Source organism: Ranitomeya variabilis, chromosome 2 (genome assembly GCF_051348905.1).
Source record: "Ranitomeya variabilis isolate aRanVar5 chromosome 2, aRanVar5.hap1, whole genome shotgun sequence".
Classification (NCBI taxonomy): domain Eukaryota; kingdom Metazoa; phylum Chordata; class Amphibia; order Anura; family Dendrobatidae; genus Ranitomeya; species Ranitomeya variabilis.
In genome coordinates, this window is record NC_135233.1 from 431,476,536 (window position 1) to 431,483,607 (window position 7,072).

Here is a 7,072-nt window from a genome sequence, read left to right on the forward strand (position 1 = left end):
TTCGTACTTCCAGAGGGACCAAGGAAGGGTTCTCCCGCTTCCAAAGCTACTCTAGCCAAATGGATTCGATCGGCTATTCAGGAATCCTATCGTGTCAAAGGTGTTCCTATCCCAGCAGAGATCAAGACCCATTCTACTCGGTTGGTGGGCGCCTCTTGGGCCATTCGGCACCAGGCGTCAGCACAACAGGTCTGCAAGGCTGCGACATGGTCCAGCTTGCACACTTTTACGAAACATTACCAAATTCATTCTCTATGTTCTGCAGACGCCGCCCTTGGCAGGCGCATTTTGCAATCGGCGGTACCTTAGCCGTAAGCCAGTGGTACATGGGGTATTAGCAGCTATGTTGCTCCCCACCCAGGGACTGCTTTAGGACGTCCCATGGTCCTGTGTCCCCCAATGAGGCATGGGAGAAAGATTTTTGTGTACTCACCTTAAAATCTTTTTCTCCGAGCCAATCATTCCCCCAATCATTCCCCCAACACAGCACCCACCCTGTTAGCCTGTTGGCTTGTTGTTACTTCTCTGGTTTTGACATAGTTTATTGTCTTTTGTTTAATGCTCCTACTGCTTTACTACTGAACTGGTTGAATCCTGGCCAGTGAAGGCGTGTATACTGCAGAGGAGGAGTTAATCTTTCTGTGTTAACTTAGTGTCCTCCTAGTGGCAGCAGCATAACACCCATGGTCCTGTGTCCCCCAATGATTGGCTCGGAGAAAAAGATTTTACGGTGAGTACACAAAAATCTCCTTTTTTTACTGTTATTGGTAGCCCCATTAGGGGACTTGAAGATGCGATCTTCCGAGCGCTTGTGCTATATGCAGTGATGCCTCCGCATCACTGTACAAAGCAGAAATCACACCGGCCTCTTTTGAAGCCCAGCCATAGGTAAGGGTATCAAAGGGGCCCCTTAATGACAGGCACGGTGGCGCCGATGAGTGGAGAGAATGATGCCCGTGCACGTCAGCATGTCAAATGCCGCTGTCAGATTGACAGTCACCTCTTTCCAGTAATGAACTACCGGGCACCTCCAAATCATATGAATAAAATCTGCATCATGTGTATGACACCGTAAGCAATCTGACGAGTGGAGGCGACCCATTCTGAAGAGTCGTGTCGGGGTCAGATAAGTCTGATATATAATATATAACTGGGTCATCCTATTATTAACTGAAGGAGAAACTTCAGTTGGAGATTCCAGAGTATCTTCCCATTCCTCTCCCAGTACATCGGGAAGAAGTCCCTCCCACTTCCCTTTGATAGAATTGATGGTAGACCCTACTCTCACGGATAATAAATATGTATATAAAGAGGAAATGAGTCCTTGAGGACCCTGTGATTTGAGGATACCTATCAGAGGTAAAGATGAGATCGCTCGACCTGTACCCACATTTCGTATGTGCGATTGGAAAGCTGACCTTAGCTGTAAATAACGGAAGAATTGAGATCTCGGGATGTTGTAAGTGTTCTGTAGTTGTTCGAAGGATACAAAAACCACCTGGTCATGTACGTCACCTACCGAGAGAACACCACACGAGATCCAAAAATCGGTAGATGGGTGATTCAATAGCTCTGGGAAACAACTATTGTTCCACAATGGCATTTCGGCCACTATATCTACAAATTTAATAACTCTTTTAATTTGTCTCCATATTAATCTCGCCAGTCGGAGTAAAGGTAGCAGACGAGAAGCACTAACTTTCTCCATCTCCAAGAACCCCAGTGGACAATCAATCCGGGCAGAATGAAGTACCGGTAAATGACTCTCAGAATTAGGTAGGGAGTTATTGGGCATCCATTTGTTTATCGCTTTAGCTTGCCCGGCAAGGTAGTACAAATAAAAGTCTGGCAGGGCCGCCCCACCCCCCTTTTTCGGTCACTAAAGCAGATAACTTAAGTTTGGGCCTGGTCTTCCCCCATATAAAGGATGTGATTAAGGAGTTTAAATTCGCAAAGAAATACTTGGGTATTGGCACAGCACTATGTTGAAAACAGTAATTAAGTTTGGGAAGCAATATAATTTTAATTAGATTAATGCGGCCTGCAACAGAGAGGGGGAGTTTGCTCCAGGTTATAAATTTAGATTTTACCAAATCCAGTATTGGATAAATGGTAAGATGAAGGTCCAGCTGGCTACATTGAGACATATGGATACCTAGGTATTTGAAATTAGAGACGATAGGTAGCGACGAGAGAGTCTCGAGACAGGGAACCGAAGTATGAGATAGAGGCATCAGGGCAGATTTATCCCAATTTATATAAAGACCGGAGAATTTACTAAATTTATCTATGGTCGCTATTACTTGTGGTAATGTTTCTTCTATTTTATCCACAAATATTATCATGTCATCGGCATAGAGTCCGATGGTATCCACACGGTCCGCAATATTTATTCCCTTAATATCCATGGAGGACCTTATGCGTATTGCCAAAGCCTCTATCGCAAGGGCAAAGAGAGCCGGGGATAGAGGACATCCTTGACGGGTTCCTCTATGCAAGGCAAAAGAATCAGAGATGGAGTTATTCACAATTATACGCACCTTGGGATTCCTATATAGTGTGTCTATCCCTCTAATAAATTTATCCCCAAAACCGTATTTCTGTAGACACGCAGAGAGGAAAGGCCACTCGAGAGAATCGAACGCCTTGGCAGTGTCTAGCGATGCTAGTGCCCAATTATTATCCGACTCTAGAGAACTATATTGAATCACTGATTGGACCCGCCTGATATTGATGGAGGTACTTTTCCCAGGCATAAAGCCGGTCTGGTCTGGGTGTACAAGGTCTAGTATGATCGTGTTCAGCCTAGTAGCTAAAATTTTTGGTGAAAATTTTATAATCTACGTTCACCAGTGATATGGGGCGATATGATCCACATTCCAGAGGGTCCTTCCCCTCCTTCTTAAGTACAATAATATTTGCATCGTAAAATGTTTCAGGCATGGATTCTCCCTCCCATATACTGCGGAGCACCTTCAGTAAAAGTGGTGCCAGGTGACCTCGATATTTTCTATATAACTCAACGGGAAATCCGTCGGGTCCAGGGGCTTTCCCAGTGGCCATATCCGTGATAGCATGCTCCACTTCCTTCAAAGTAAACTCAGCCTCCATAAAGGCTTGCTGGTCTGGACTCAGTGAGGGGAACGTTATGTCCGATAAATAGTCTAAACATTCAGGGACACCAAGACCACTACTAGACTTGTATAATGATTTATAGTAATCATGAAAACACCAGAGAATTTCCTCAGTAGAAAATACCAATGAACCATCAGGCGTTTTGATTTAGTGTCTATATGTTGAGTATATAACCTCTGGGAAGTAAGCCATTCTACCCTGTTGCCACTGGTTTGATTAGTTACATAACCGGCCTCCGAGACCCTAAGCCGCCGCTCCATCTCATCATCTTCCCTTGCCGTTATCCTTTTGATATAAGAAATTGTGGAGGACAAACATCCCCTTAGGTATGCTTTTAGAGTATCCCATCTGGATGGGTAGAGATAAAGCAGTTCAGCTGATCAACCGTTCTATCACTAGAGTCTATTAATTTCAACCAAAAGGGATTCAATTTCCAGGGTATATTATTATTTGACTGACTGTATTTAAGTTTAAGAATAACTGGACTGTGGTCCGATATCCCCCTATTGCCATGCTCAACACTATCCACCCACAATGCCAGGCCACTAGATCCAAATATGTAGTCTATACGAGATAGAGACCGCCTAGTCGATGAGTGGCAAGTGTATTCCCTTATCTCAGGGTGACGTGTTCTCCACAGGTCCAGACATCTGCTACCACCCATAAACAGTGCCAATTGGGAGGGGGATTGAGGAGGAGGCCCCTCAGATATCACATCGTCTAGTCTCAATCTATCCATGGCGTTATCCATGACTAAATTAAAATCTCCCATACAAATAACACTAGCATCAGGATAATTTAGGGAGAAACCCATTGCCATGCGGAGTACCGATATATTAGCCGGGGGGGGTTATAGACACATAGTATCACGTATTCCCGTGTGTTAATAAAGGCGTGCACAAAAACAAAGCGACCCTCGGGATCCCGTCGTGCCTCCCTAGCCTCCCATCTAACATTCCTATGTATCAGCAGAGAGACCCCTCTTGAATAGCTGGTATGGAATGCGTGAAGGGACCACTGCACCCACGGCTTTTGTGTACATTTAGCTGTGTCTCTGGTCAGATGTGTCTCTACAAGAGCTACAACATGGGGATGATAACGTTTAATCTGCGAAAATATCTTGATTTTCTTTCGGGGAGTCTTAATACCCCGTATATTCCACGTCATGCATATAATCTCAGACCCCATATCCACACTTAGGAAAAGGAATAATATACACCGTAACTTGAGCAGGGATCAGGGACATCACGCAGAGCACAAAATTACCAATGGCGACTAACGAACATATCAATCAAAACTGGTGTAAAAACCCAAACAGAACAGAGCTTGAACAGTGGAGGAGTATAATCCTACACTCCTACAGTCAGATAGAAAAGGGGATACCCACACTGGAACCAGCGTCCGGTATTGTTGATAAGCTCAGCAGCTATACGGAGAGCTCCAATTTGTGTTGCTATTAGACAAGAACAACTTAGGAGTCCGGCACACTAGACACCTTGTATGACCGCAACCATTCGGCTACCTCCGCCGGATCTGTAAAGAACAAGGAAGAGCCTTCATGGACAATGCGGAGCCGAGCTGGGTAAAGCATGGAATAAATTATGTTTTTATCCCAGAGCTGCTTCTTAACTTCCATAAATCGAACCCGCTGTTTTTGGAGCTCCATGGAGAAATCTGGGAAAATTGAAATAGTAGCGTTATTGAACCTAATAGGGCCCTTCTGCCGCGCCAAGCGAAGAATTGCGTCCCTGTCTCTACAATTGAGGAGACGCGCCAAAAAAGGCCGGGGTGGAGTTCCGGGGGGAAGAGGTCTCATTGGAACCCTATGGGCCCTCTCCACAGAAAATGTTGAGGAGAATCCATCTCCCATGGAGGTTTTAAGCCAGTCCTCCAGAAATTGCTCAGGTTGCTGACCCTCAGAGCGCTCCGGCAGGCCGATAATTCGAATGTTATTGCGGCGCAGTCTGTTTTCCAGGTCGTCTGCTTTTTGTTTCCAGGTATTCACAGAGCCGGCGGCCTTTGACAGCTTAGCTTCCATAGGGGTAATGGTATCCTCTATATGAGACACTCTTGTTTCAACTTCCGAGATACGCCCTCTCATAGCTTGCATATCATGGCGCAGACGACCCACTTCAGTATGTACGTCCTCTATTTTTTCAGTAAGAGAAGATCTAGTGAGGGATATAGCCTGCATCAATTGCTCAGACGCTTGTTTAAGAGTCAGTTCGTCTTGTTCTCCCTCCTCATTACTGTCTGAAAGACGATTTTTACAGGCACGAGCACTGCTTTAGCAGAGCTCCTGGCTGTAAAATGATTTAACGCCTTCAGATGGATTTACTTCGTGGGACTTGATCTGAGCGACGGAAGGTATGAGATATTGTTGTTTTTTTATTTTTCCTTTGTTACAGAACGAGGGTCTTCAGGTGGATTACCAGTATAATAAAATATTACAACAACCTGTGTCTTTATTTCATTAAAATACTTTTAAAAATTGTGTGTGTTTTATTAACCATTTCGTACTATTGGATTAATAATGGATAGGTGTCATAATTGACGCCTCTCCATTATTAATCTGGCTTAATGTCACCTTACAATAGCAAGGTGACATTAACCCTTCATTACCCCATATCCCACCGCTACACGGGAGTGGGAAGAGAGAGGCCAAGTGCCAGAATAGGCGCATCTTCCAGATGTGCCTTTTCTGGGGTGGCTGGGGGCAGATGTTTTTAGCCAGGGGGGGCAATAACCATGGACCCTCTCTAGGCTATTAATATCTGCCCTCAGTCACTGGCTTTACCACTCTGGCGGAGAAAATTCCGCGGGAGCTCACGCCAATTTTTTCCGCGATTTAACCCTTTATTTTACAAGCTATAGCGCCCAAATTTTGCACATACACACTACTAACAGTAGTGTGGAATATGCAAAAAAAAAGGGATATGAGATGGCTTACTGTATGTAAACCATGTCTCATATCATGTCGGGTTTGTGAAGGAGAAATGAAAAGCCGGCATTTGAATTACCGGCTTTTCTCTAACACCGGTGCGTATTTCTCGCAAGTCACACTGCTGGTCGGTGTGTAATCCGTATTTTTCTCGCCCCATAGACTTTCATTGGTGATTTTTTTTTTGCGCATTACGGTGACAAACGCAGCATGCTGCGATTTTGTATGCCCGTAGAAGAACGTATAATACGGATCGGTAAAATACGGCTGATAGGAGCTGGGCCATAGAGAATCATGTGTTATGCGTATTTTACGGGTGTATTTTCTGCACTCATACGTCCGTAAAACTCGCCAGTGTGACGCCGGCCTAATAAATATTGATGCCGTGGAGCTGATAACCTGCAGGTGAATGTGGGCCCGTGTCACTCGTCTTTGCTGACGAGTCTGCACCAAATATCTGCAATTAATTTACACATCTTATCGTGGCTAATCTGGTCACATTTGTCTCATCGTAAGGCCTCATTCAGACGCGAGACTTTCACGTACTAATTGTATTCGCGCCCTGCACCAGAACACGTCGATATGTCCGATTTTCAGCTGGAGAAACTCCCCAATGCAACTCTATGTCCATGAAAAAAAAAAATGGGACAGCTCACTGACTGCTGCTTAGTTGCATCCTTGTGAGTTCGACTTTTCATATTTGATATTACACAATTTACCGTACATAAAAATAAGATGCACCGACCAAACTGGTGAAAAACGCTGTTTTTATTGTGTACCAGAAATTTCACTGACGTCTTAGTGAGGCCTTAAAGGGACTCTGTCACCTGAATTTGGAGGGAACAATTTTCAGCCATAGGGGCGGGGTTTTCGGGTGTTTGATTCACCCTTTCCTTACCCGCTGGCTGCATGCTGGCTGCAATATTGGATTAAAGTTCATTCTCTGTCCTCCGTAGTACATGCCTGCACAAGGCAATCTTGCCTTACGCAGGAGTG